The sequence below is a fragment of the Poecilia formosa genome, unplaced genomic scaffold (genome assembly GCF_000485575.1).
Source record: "Poecilia formosa unplaced genomic scaffold, Poecilia_formosa-5.1.2 Scaffold14, whole genome shotgun sequence".
Classification (NCBI taxonomy): domain Eukaryota; kingdom Metazoa; phylum Chordata; class Actinopteri; order Cyprinodontiformes; family Poeciliidae; genus Poecilia; species Poecilia formosa.
This window is the reverse complement of record NW_006799953.1, coordinates 1,706,584-1,719,777: the sequence shown is the minus strand read 5'-3', so window position 1 is coordinate 1,719,777 and position 13,194 is coordinate 1,706,584. Positions and strand designations below refer to the sequence as shown.

The window sequence follows — 13,194 nt, the reverse complement described above, 5'->3', positions numbered from 1 at the left end:
TTTTAAAGTTCAAGAATTATTCCTCTCTTAACACTTTTCATAATATTCAAATTTTTTTGAGACAGGGATTTTGGGTTTTCATGAGCTGTTTGCCAAAATCATCAAAATTAAAACAATAAAAGACCTGAAATATTTCAGTTGGTGTGCAATGAATCTAAAATATATGACAATTTAATTTTTATCATGACATTATGGAAAATAATTAACTTTATCACAATATTCTAATTTTATGACCAGCACCTGTATATATATAATCAATTTGTAGATCTACATCTTTTCGGTTTCTTTGGTTCAACCCTTATGTCTGATGACCAAGCGCGCCGGTTTGTGCGTGCGCATTTTATGCTCGTAGTGAGCCATCACAACAACAAACCCAAAACGAAACTGGGTTTACTCTGATGACTCAGGGGAGCTGATAGGCCCACAGAGAGACCCAGAGAGTGGCAGCTGGCCCACACAAACAGGACAACTGCTAATAGGATGCTCCATCTGCTGTTCCTGTTCCTTTTTTTTTCTTCCCTTTTCTTGTCTTTCTGTTCCCCTGCCTGCCGCCCACTCTAATGCAAACCTCTGGGCCTCTGGAAAAGTCCCAAGTTCTCGTGCTGCTGGGAATCTCATCAGATCATGGCACTATTTACACCAGAATCCACAGCGCAGCACATGTTTGACACAGTAGTTTTGTAGGGCGTATAATTCCTTAATGAACACATGTGGGAATCAGCAGCGTTTCTCTCCCTCTCTCTGTTAAATACAGACTTCAATGTATTTTATTTGGATTTTATATGATAAACTAACACATTGCAGCACATATACATGTAGGGTAAGGGTAACAGGGCTTTTAAGATGTTTGACAAAAGATAAACTTTGAAAAAGTGTAGTATGCTATGGATTTCAGTCCACTTTAAAAAAAAAAAAACTCCTAAATCAAATTAGCTTGGCCGTCGCCTTCCTATGCTTTTCCACTCGATTCTCATCTCCTTTCTGTGCTCCATCTGGGATTTCTACCATTGAGCTGTATTTCTCATATTTGAATTGAAGCCTTTATGATCAAAGTTCCTGGATATTTTTGTTTATTTTAATTGTAAGCATTTCCTGTGAGTAAATATATATTTGCCCATTTGTCTACAACAACTGAAACTTTCAATATCTAGCAAATTATTCTTGCGATTTATCGTCTATTAAAAGAGTTCCTGTCAGATTAACTTCACTCTCTGCTACGGCAGGGGTGAAATTACCGTATTAACTCCATATCGGCTGGAAAGCGTAGCGTCTCCCCTTTCGTTCACTGTTCACATAGCGCAAAGTGTGGCGGAATTGCGGTACTGCAAATTTGACTGGATCATCGGCGCTGCGTTCGGTCTGGAAACTGGGCCAATAAATGAACATGAGGTGGCGTTATGGACTATGGCGTTGATTTTCTGCACAATTTTAGAGCTGTATCCTGCCCAGGTTGTAGTTTTAACATTTGTTAACAGAGGAAGTGAGCAAATCCTTTAGTTCCCTGTTGGCTATGCTTCGAAATACCGAGCATCTAAAGTCGTAGCAAAACTAATGAGAGAACGGCAAGAAGAAAGCCTCACACAGAACACGTTACTTGTTTTGCAGAAATCTAACACTCCATGGCGAAGCATGATGGTAGCACCATCCTTGGGAATCTGGGTGGATTGATGTAGCGAAATACAGAACATTTGTGGCAGAAAACCTGAGAGAGGTTGAAAAATGCAGTGAAGCTTGTTGTTTTGATGTGACACAACATAAGATCTTCAGTAGTTTAACCAACATCTCAGTTGAGTATTTAACTTCTCCGAGAAAAAATGAAATAAAATTAACAAATTAATTATAGCTCTCTTCATTACTAAGATAAAATGGCTGAACGTCTCATCTAACGCGTCGAATTCGCTTGGCACAGAAACTACTGAATAGTGTTGATGTGGCTTATTCCATTAGAAAACTCTGGGCATTGTCGCCCCTGCGGCTCTCTGGATTTTGAAGTGCAACACATCACTCTCCTCCACAGCATATATAATAGCCCCTTTTTCTATTGTGCTAGATTTACAGGCGCCATCAGTCAGCTGTCCGCACGTCAGACACAAGACTGATGATGATTACGCTGATGCGAGACAACCCCCTGCACTTCCTTCTTCCTCCTGCCCGCACGAGGCATCGCATGGATCAAACCTGCCCGCGCAGCTCCATCTGGTGACTGCTGTAGTGATTCAGGGAGCAGCTTCCTGCAGATGGATGAGGTAAAAACACAAATTCAACTCCTACTCATCTTTTTTTTTCTTTCCTCCCCCCCACCTCCCGCCACCCCTCACTGGCTGCAGTACCGCTTTGGTCCTCCGGATGGTGTCTCAAGCCTGCATCCTTTCTCGTCGGTGCAGCCTTGGAAGACTTCACGACACGCATACAGTCAACCTTCTGATTGACTTTTGATGGTTTCCAGTTTTATTTTTAGTGAATTTGGTGCTGCAACTGAGGAACACCTCCTGGAGGAGTTAGTTGTTTAGTGTCGGGTCCAAGTCGAAGTGATTAAAGCCTGTTCACTCAGTCTGGGGACAGAAATTAGGACGGAGAGAACCTAAATAATGAGAGAGTTTTCTGCAGTTTTAAAAGTAGAACTTCTTTTTTTTTTTATAAAGTTAAACACAGGATGGTAAAAACGTGTATCTAATTAGAAATGAGTAATATTTTACTGATGTTGGCTATTTTGGTCAAAAATAAATAAATAAACAAATAAATAAAAAGGATGTGTGTGGGGGTTATTTTTTGTTTTGATACTAAACAACCCCAAAATATTAACTTAGTGCTCATGTGATCACTAGTCATTGTTGTTAGTACTCAGTTCATTATAATGGGACATAATTTTGTGCTCTATGTTTTTTATTTTTTATTTTTTTACCTGATTTCACAATTGAATATCATTTTAATTTCAATGCTCATGAACGATAGAGACACAACATTGCATATTAGAACTCCTGTATTTAAGTGATTTTAGGTCCTCTGTGTTTTTACCTTTTTGAAATAGTAAAAATATTACTAACAAGGATGGCTTGCAAACCTTGTTCATTTATCCTATAAAGCAGATTGATATTTTGTCGATTAATCGAACCCTGATACAGAAAAAATAAAAATAAACACTCTAACAGACTGTAGAGGACAAAGAGAGGAAATAACCACCAGGACACAAAGTGATGGTCAACATGAGAAAAAAAGAGAAAAACAGGGGAGCATATACACAGAAAGGGGCCAATTATTAGTACAAAGAGCAAGTCAAGGTGAAGCAACTCAGGGAGAACAAGAAATGAAGAGCTGAAGAAGAACGGTTGATGTTGCACAAGGTAAGCACACGAGAAAAGAGTTGACCCAAACAGATAAAGAGAAACAGAGGGCTCCATCTAAACCCAGGGAAATAGAAGTGAAAACTAAAAGCAAAATCTGTTCTGACCTTTTATCTCTCCAGAGTGAGAGAATAGCCTAATTGATAATATTGTAGCCACCTCGGCTCCGGGAACGGAGCAGGTTGGCCGCAGACCCAGAGGTTCCCTCCCGTTTTGAATCCCTCTCCCTCTCTTTCTGGGGATAATCGGTGGGGTTGCATCAGAAAGGGCATGTGGTGTAAAACATCTGCCAAGTCCACGAGCAGGAGAGGCTGCTGGGCTGTAGCAACACTATATAGAGAGAGACTCCAAAAAGAGACTCCAAAAAGAACAACAATAGGGCTGTACATTTATTTGCATCTTTAAAGGTAAAACATGCAATTCGATCTTCCGTAAGCTGTAAACTGCACTGCTGAGTGAATGTTTCTGTAATGTAAAGAAAGGGGTGTTATAAAGGCTGTGGTGTTTCTTCATTTAAAACAAGTTAAGCAAAAGACAGCTGCACAAAATAGGAGCATAATAAGCCATTGCAGCATTTGAGTTGGCCTTTTCCTTCATGATTTCAGACTCTGTCAGCTTTAATGGGATTTTTCTTTTCTTTTTTTTTCAGCTTGTTTGGCATCTCCTAACACGGTGAGCTGGTATACAAAGAACCCTGTGAGCTTAACATTTTTGAACAAAATTTTGGATCAGGTCTTCAAGCAAAATTTGAAAAAAGACATATGCTAGTAGATCTCATTCTGACTTAAAAGTTAAGGGGGAAAAAAATCCTGAACTAAGTTTCAAATCTTGTATCATCAGAGCAAAATATGATTTCATATCAGCCTCTTGGCATGACAGGGTTTTAGCAATATTTTTGAAGAAAAACATAAGAATATTTTTTTAGTGCAACAAATGAATGACAGTCTGATAAATTTCAAAATGTCTTTTAAAAAAATCTTTAACTAAAGTCGAACAATTCAATCCAGATTTGACTGGTCCGTTCCCTCCGATGTTTTCTCAAATAGATAAAAAAGATTCAATAAATATTATTTGTAATATAATCTTTGCTCACATTAGAACATTGTCCAGTTCAGGTTTATCAGTATGCAACCAATTTTGACCTGAATGGTCAAATGCAATCCAGAACTAACCGCCCCTTTAGCACAGAGCTCATAAGAAGCTCCAAAGTAGATGCTAACGTTAGCCAGTTGCAGGATCTCTTAGTGCTTGCAAATAATTCAAATCTTAACTACAAGTGAGTTTGTAGTTTTTCTGTAGTTTTTAACCAGGTGCTGTTGGACAGGAAATCTTTTTTCTTTTAATCAAAACAACAACATAACTCAAGAAATACTTTCCTACGAACTTCAAAATAAGAGTTTTCAAAAATTGTTATAGCAGGGCATCAAACTTGAAGAGCGTTCTTTCATAACTAGGACTCGTAGTATTGGCTGCACTGGATGAAGTCGCCTCCTGAGAGCAGCTGGTGTGTGTAAGACAGACTTTCACTTTGGCAACAATGTGTCGACATGCTGGGACCTTGATGCATTTTAGCCTTTGTAGCCGCGTTGCTATTCCTCAACTTTTTCTTAGTCTTTCTGCAGCAGAGAACTTTGCAGTCCAGTTAATTCCTTTTTCTTTTATTTTAAATCCATTAAATCCTCTTAATTAATTTCCGAGGGCGGCACTGTGGTCAAGTTCTGCCAATCGGTCCCGCGGGATTCACGTCTGGCGGTCAGCTGCAGCCGTTCTGAGCGGAGTTTACACGCTCCGCTTGTGTCTGCGCGGGCTCTCAATCTCCCGCCGTCCAAAGAGATGCCTGATTAATTGGTGGTGTGTGCGAGCACGAATGGCTTTCTGTCTGCCGGTGATAGACAAGCCACTGGTCCATTGTAGACCCCTGCTTCTCACTCAATGTCAGCGGGGATAGACCGTAGCTCATGGGGGCCTGAGTGGAATAAAGCAGATAATACTGATGGAGATGAATTCCTGCAGTCATCCGTCGCACGGCCAGAAAAAACTAAAACATTAGTTGATCACAAATATATTTTATGGCAAAATGCCATAAAATACAGAAACAGTAATATGTATAAGTAATGTAACTAAATATGAAGTAGCCCCATACGTTGTTTTTTGGAAGTCAAATTTAAGAACAGTGTGCAGTGACCGGACGACAGGGAAGAAAAATGTCCGTCTGTGGTCGGGATACCTTCACAAATAACTAGACTTAATGGAGAAACAAAGTAAACTGTTCGTTCTCCAAGGGAGTCTCCATCATGCCGGTAAACCAACAAAGAAAAAGTGAGTCTAAATCCACCCATCCATTTTCTTTACCCACTTAATCCTGTGCTGCATCACGGGGGGACACGGTGTCTATCTTAGATAGATTCTGCATAGGTCGCCCCGCTCTATCACATGGCAACAATGAGACACAACCAGTAAACACACATTATTACCTAAGGGAGATTCCGACTCTTCAATTGAACTAACATCCATATGTAAAAGCTGCGAGAAGAAGCCCAGAGTATCTGGGGAAAACCCAAGGATGCAAGTGGAGAACATGCAGAATCTACGGAGAGGAGCCCCGGCTGCCGTGGCAACAACGATAACCTTCGTTTCTCTGCGCCGCTGGGAAATCAAATCTAAATGTGAGCCGTGATTTTATTGTATCAAACAGTCGACGTTCGGTGCATAACTCAGAGGAAATGTTAACGATATGCAGAATGAGCGAACAGCAACGACCAGCAGAGCAATTTCAGATTTAACCAAAGAAATATTTGGACTATTCATCAACGGACTTTAAAAAAAAAAAACTGGAGGACTTTTAGGTGATTTTAAGGACATAGCATCAGTGATCTGTATTAGCTATGATAGTTAAATCTGTCAGACTGAACTGCATCATTCATTAACTGCTGATGAAACCATGCAAAAAAAAAAAAAAAATTTTTTTTTATTCTTACCTAAAAAAATTTTTTTTTTTTTTTTTTTTTTTTTTTTGGAAGAGGTGGCTGCAACGTACTTACTTCCAAACATGAAACATTTCTAATCAATAATGTGCAAACGCCATCTTCTCTGATGGTAAAAGGTTACCACAGTGGCCTTGGTAAAGGTCATTTTTACTCCTAGGAAGTGACTTTTGACGCTCTGTATTGAAGTGGCTTGGCAGTGGAGGAGCGGAGCAGAGCGGTTAGATAAAAATGCAGGTAGTTCTGAGTCACCAGTGTGTTTGCATGAAAATTGGGAGGAAATAACCCATGAAATACTATTTGCTCTCCCTTAAGCCCCCAAAATCTCTAAAGTACGTGGAGTAATAATTACAACGTACCTCGCAAGTCTGAAATGTGGACACGTTCATACTCTGATTTTTATTTTGTTTTCCTTTTCTTTCATTTCGTCTCACGACAACAAACTTCGTTGTATTTTTATCAGGTTTCGATGCGATCAAAACACGAACATAATGAATCCTTTTTGCCACCCACTGTGTGATAGGAAACCGATGTTGGGAATTTCATCATCTCCACTTCCTCCTTTGGATTTTTAAAAACGCGGGTCCGTGGCGCAGAAGCAGCACCGGCAGTCGGATTACACACGAGCTCTGCTCTCTATCTCTACAAACGATCACAAGTGTGAAGAAGCTCCCTCATTTACCACGCACAGAGTCACCTCTCACAGTGAAGTGCCAAACTAAATAACTCCCTCAAAACGTGCTCCCTCGTCTCACAGAATGTAACTATTCACACTTTTCCCAGCTTACCCTGCAAAACGCCGCGCCGCGCACTCTATCATTATTCTAATTTCCCTTTTGGAGGGCTTTATGTTTGAGGAAGTTTTTCTCTTTTTTTTTTCTTTTAACACAAGCACAGTAAACCCATCCAAGTGCTCCAGCTCTTCACATCATCTGCTTCTTCACATCCCTCCAGCGCCCGTGTGATAAAAGCCTGTCCCCCCTGTAACATTTGGTATTCCCCGGCTGCAGTGTCAGTTTGTCACATTGGATGTGACGCCGAGTCACTCAGAGTGCACTCTGCACTTGCTCTCTTTTTACGAAGGACACACAGCATTTAAAATCAGTGCATTAACCTGTCAGTCTCCCCCCGGAGTCCTGGGCCTGGTGGGCGGGTTCGTAATTTGTGGTACTTTTTTTTTTTTCTTTCTTTCTTTTGTGCGCCGCAACCACTTCCACTTCCGCCGGATTCCATATTTTGCCCACTCTAATCAGCAAAAGAGGGTGTGTGATTTACATTCGCTGTCAGTGCTCCTATCTCGTATTATTCCTCCAGACAGAGCCAAGGTCACTTTGTGCACAAATCTAATAGATTGTCTGTGGAGTCCATCTTATGAGGGGCAGGTTGTTTTTGATGAGGACTCGTCTGTTTTTTTTTCCCCCTTGTCGTCCGTAATAAGAAAAAGGGCTTTTCACCAAGGATGCACATGTTCTACCATTACTGTGCATGATAAGCTACATTAAACAGATCATAAAACTATTACCAGGCCTTATCGCTGTTATTTCTGCTTAAACGAGCATCTACCGCGTTTCCCCCTCATCATCCGTTTTATCGCAGCACGGAGATGTTTAGCGGCGCCGGCAAACGGCAGACGATGTGATGGCGAACAAAGACGGAAGTTGACCTTGTTGCCTCTCACTTTAGAAACGACTAAAGCTGAAGGGAAACCTAAGCTGTGAGAAGTAAAGTGAATTATTTCAGGCCCCATTAGGATTCGTTTCTCAGCAGTACTGGGTTTTGAATCCGTGCCGGTAGACCTCAGATTTTTGATTTTATTTTTACATTGTCAACAAGACTTATTTCAAATGCCTACGCCGATATGTCGGCATCCTAATGAGTTGCAGTGGTGGGAAAAAAAAAAGAAAACTAAACAAACCAGGAAGTTCAAACAATAAATTCCCTAAGAGCGTCTTCGCTCTTCCTGTCAATTTCCCAGACGTGTCTGAAATAAATGAGTGACATTTACTGAAAAGTGGTAAATGTGTGAATGACTGAATGACATCCCTTTGAAAGATTGATGAGCTCATTAATGTTACATGTCTCATGTGTGAGAAATGCTAAAGTGGACCAGCAGTGTTCCTTCCAGTCGGAATATTCTGTCATTTAATCCCTTGTTTATCAAGGCCAGAAATACACGAAAACGAACTCGATAGTCATTTTTACTCAGAGAAGTCCTTAACGGTCAAGAAGTTTCCCAACACATGATTCAGCAATGGACAAACACGCATATCTATCCTTAAAACGTGACTTTTTATAACCAAAGAAAAAAAAAGGAGAACTCACAGCAAATTTGGAAGTGTCAGATTTCCAGTGCAAGTGTTGCATGTTAAAAATACAGTGTTAATTCAACAACATGTGTTAGTGAGTGTAAGTGAGTGTTAGTTTCCCTAACACTCACTAAAGAGTCCCAAAGAGTTAAACAAAAAGCAATCCAGTCCAGTGTTGATTTCTAAATTAACTCCAACAGTCTAAATCGACACTCAGTCTGATGTTGATTTAGAAATCAACATCAGACAGTTCCTCCCACAATTGTAACATATTTGTGACATCACATCAGGGAAGGAGCAACAGATAGGATAAGGTAGGGTGGGGGTTGCAGCAGGCCCCCAGCCTGGTTCCATCAAAACACTTCCAAATTTGCTGTTCAGTTTTATGCCTAAAACCTGAAAAATGCTTCCATTTAATTGCGAGGAATCACAAATCATTATTGAGCCAAAGGTAACGTATGCAAATTTCAATGAATTGCATCTAAATCGTGTCTAAAAATGATGCGGTTTATATTTTGGGCCTGATGTTAGCGGGACAGACTGTTACTTCTCCATTTTTCTCTCTTTGATTTGCACCTCACTGAACATGAATGGGCGCCAATCAATAGAAGGTCTAACATTGGGACGACCGTGACCAGTGAAAAATCTTTTTATGGCTCAACAGCCTTAGCACTTAGTTAAAGCTGCTGTGACAACATTCCCTGGCCTCCCGTAAGTACTTACCCCCTTTCAGATTTCCTTCCACTTTTACTTTCCTGTTGCACTTAAATGTCAAACCCTAACCCCATTTGTTTGTATTTTTCTACCTAAATACTAAAACGTAGTTTCAGTTGAGGATTTCATTTATTAAGAGCTATCTAAACCAATCTGGTCCTCTGTGTAAACTTAAAAGCCACCTAAAAACTACCAACTGCTTGTGCCCCTCTTGATTGACTGAACGGAGTCTTAAAATTACGGCTCTGAACACTTCTTTGTTCTCCGGCGCTCTCCTTTGTTCTCCCGTCTAGGTTTCCTCCATATTTCATCACATAGTTTCACAATTACAGTTACAAATTATTTAAATCTTATGTCATTATTTGTTAATCAAAAATGGAGGCACAAAGGAAAAAGAAAATGCGCGTGAAAATTTAAGTACACCCAAGAAGCAAAACCTTGAAATGCTTCTCGTCAGTTTGACTGTCTCGCTCTGTGGCGGTCCGCTCGGCTTTTCTGCGTTGCATCACTTTAATGAGGTTTTGCGCAGCTCGCTCCAGGTCCCAGCACAGCATTCCAGTCAGGCCCAAGTCTGGACTTTGACTGGATCGTTGCTCCTCTTTGATTCTTTTTTTGTGTCCAACAATTTACTTGGAAAATGCGCTTCTCTGCTTGGTAGCTTCAGATAGAAGATCTCACGTTTGACTCCACAATACTTTGGTGCACAGAACAGTTCATGGACCCAAATCAAAGACGGCAATCTGGCCAAAACCAGCCCTAATCATCAACCTTCCACCACCATGCCAGGTATTTGTGGTAATGTAATGTGTTGGTTTTGGGTAAACTCGGCATTTAATGGCCAAACACACTTGTTTCACACTTGTTGAGACTATTTAAAACTATCCTCTATGTCATTTTAATTTTTAACATGTTAGCTCAGGCCAGTAGAGTAAAAGATGGAGATCAAGAGTTTTTGAGCCGAGCTTGGACTGACCTGGGAGTAAACTTGTTTTCATGTCGACTCCTGTAAAGTCTGGCAGTTGCATTAAGTGTATTTTACCTGGGATTATATTTTTTTTCCTAACTGCTGAGTGATAGAGTTTAAATTGTTCTAAATGTTTTTCTTAATTTGTTCAAATTTACTGATGGGTGACTTCTGATGTCTTACCTTCTCGGCGTTGTGGCAGCAAACACCTGTGCGCTTCAGACCATCAAACTGCAAATCTACTGCTTTTGCAAAACCAGTCCCATTGCTCATAGTGAATTATTCAACTTCATTATTTCTTTTGAAGAAGCTGGGCCAACAACGCCTGAAACAGCTGAAGTTTAAAAGAACCCACATGCAAACATGTGAACTGAATGCAGGCTGGTTGTTGTATTTTTGTTTTTCTTCCTCAAGCAGAACTGAAAGTCAGGGTGAGGAGGGACTTTATTTTCTCAGCATGAAGATGACATCAGAATCTGAGAGATTTGTACAACTTTACCAGACTTAATGTGTTTAGATGTGGGACGCTGATGGACGTCTTCCAAAGAAAACTTAACTTAGTGAATTAATCCTATTATAGTTCAACAGTTCAAGGGAGTTGCACCTTTGCCATCCTTTCTTAGATGAATTTACAGGATAAATTTCATGTTTACAAGATATAAAACTATTTATCATGATTATATTTATTGTTTTTACATCATTAAAAAAATCTGGTATTTTAACAAGGTTTGAGCCAAAAATGAAAATTCATCAAAAATGTTTATTTTATTTATTTATTTTTTTGTCTATGGTCTTTGTAATAAAATTATACATTTGAACAATCTAAATCAGTGTATATATATATATTTTTTTTTACAAAATATGAACGTGTGTCATTAGAATTAAAATCTCAGATCTGTTGGGTAAATAGTCGAACCAGAAAGCCTGAATGGATAATCTCAAGAACATTAAAGTAAGTTAAAACTAAAGCAAGAAAATAAACAAGGTAAAAAAAAAAAACAATAATCACACAATCCATGTACCAAACCATTTGAGACACTTAGAAGCAATAATATCATTTATTACTCATAGATTTTGCTCCAAGATTTCTCCTTGTGTCACAACCAAAATTGCTTTCCACTGTGTACATAATGCAGAGCACAAGCTGACAATCTGTTTGCGCTCACTAACAAACACTATGTCACAGTAATCCTGAAAATATCAGCATTTCCGTCAAACTGCTGCCTAGAAAAAAGGCAGCCGTTTTGGGGAGGGAAGTGGGGAGAAAAAAGCAAATCAAAAAGCTGCCATGACATCAGTTTACCAAAGAGAAAAACAGGCTTCACAAAAGCTGTTTGTTTTAAAGGTTAGATGCTGATAAGAAATCCAGCTGCTGTGGCTATGGAAAGTGATTTCACGAAGTACTTTAAGAGCACAAAACAGGAAGGAAAAACAGACGGGCAGTAAAGATTAACGTGTACGAATGAAAAGTTCCCCCCCTGGAGAACAAGACGAGTTAATCAACCTGAGTGGACGCAGTGCAATGATGAGAGATTTAGAGTCTGTTAGACAAAAACAAAACAAAAAACTTCATCTCATTAACAGTGTGTGCGAAAAGCAAAGAATGTGCAAGACATACAAATAAAACATATTTAAAAGACGAGCGCAGCAGCGACAGGAAAAATCTATTGGAAGGACAAACCACCACGTTCACACATGCAGATAAACTCCATCGCTGCTGCTTTGCGGAGCATCCCATCACAGCGCAAGACTGAATCTCTAGCACACGATTAAATTATACAGCACGTTTGGCTCCTGTGAGATCGCTGCGGACCCCCGATTCAGCAATAAAGAACCAAAGAAGAACAGGTTGAGGAAAAGAAGTGGGAACATGAAGAAAAAAGATGAGCTTCGGTACTGTAGTGTGAGGAGAAACAGAAGTAGGCCAAGGCTAATCCCCAACTATGACGCTCAGCGTAGGATTACAGAGTCCTGAAGTAATTGCAAAGCCAAAGGAAATGCCATTAAGTCGGAATTCCATTATTTTCTGGTTCCAACATAACAATTTAAAGTTTCTCACATCAACAAATCTAGAGATCATCAGAGCCTCTAAGACAGTTTCCGACTGTTTGGAGCTCAACATTCATGGTTCTAGTTAGGTAAAAATGAATCATTTTGCAGCATCACGAGTCCTTGGATGGATGTAGACATTCCCTCTTATCCATAAGTAGGGAATATGCAATGTCTATATAAATATTTGAAATCGCCTCTCTTGTTCTCACACAATAAGATGACATGTTCATATTCATAGTAGGCGTTCCTCTCCTGATCACACAGCCCACTCCTGTGATGTGACCGAGGGACGTTTGCTTCTTCTTCTTCTTCTTCTTTCTTTTTTCATAACAAACACTCCTTACATTGAGATAGAAGGCCGAGACAATTCAAGCGTTCTCTTACTGGCGTTGCTGTTGTAGAGAAATCACAGGATTGTACTGCGACTTCACATAACAGAGTGAGTGCTCAACCATCCATTCAGCAGAATCTACTGGGAGGCCCTCTGGAAGTCAAGATGTTAATATTTCACAAAGCCGTGAGTATGAGCTCAGACTGCAGCCGTCCATGTTTCTTTCATCTGACTGAAAATCAGCACCAGCGTCGAATCGAACCGAACAAAGCTTTAGGATGAACTGCAGCTGTAACATGCTGTATTCCTGCTCAACATCTGCAGGGTCGCAGAGAGGCCGATGCCGATCTTCTGTGGCAATCTGTTTTAATATAAAATTGGTTTGGTCTGACTGTCTGTTATTACATTCAAGGTATCTAAAAATTAGCTTGGACTGCACACCACTACATTTTGATCATAATGAATGGTCTGCATTTACACCCTATCTAGAAAGAAGATCCGT

The 13,194-nt window shown here is 40.0% G+C and overlaps 1 long non-coding RNA gene across 1 annotated transcript in view; it reads left to right on the top strand.

Annotated features, from left to right (window-relative positions):
• Window positions 1-2,697, top strand: part of LOC107835590 (uncharacterized) — a 10,656-nt gene extending 7,959 nt beyond the window's left edge. Inside the window, exons 2-3 of the long non-coding RNA XR_001661392.1 lie at window positions 2,051-2,199; window positions 2,328-2,697. This is a non-coding gene — a long non-coding RNA (uncharacterized LOC107835590). The remainder of the gene's footprint in view (window positions 1-2,050; window positions 2,200-2,327) is intronic.
• Window positions 2,698-13,194: the final 10,497 nt, after the last annotated feature.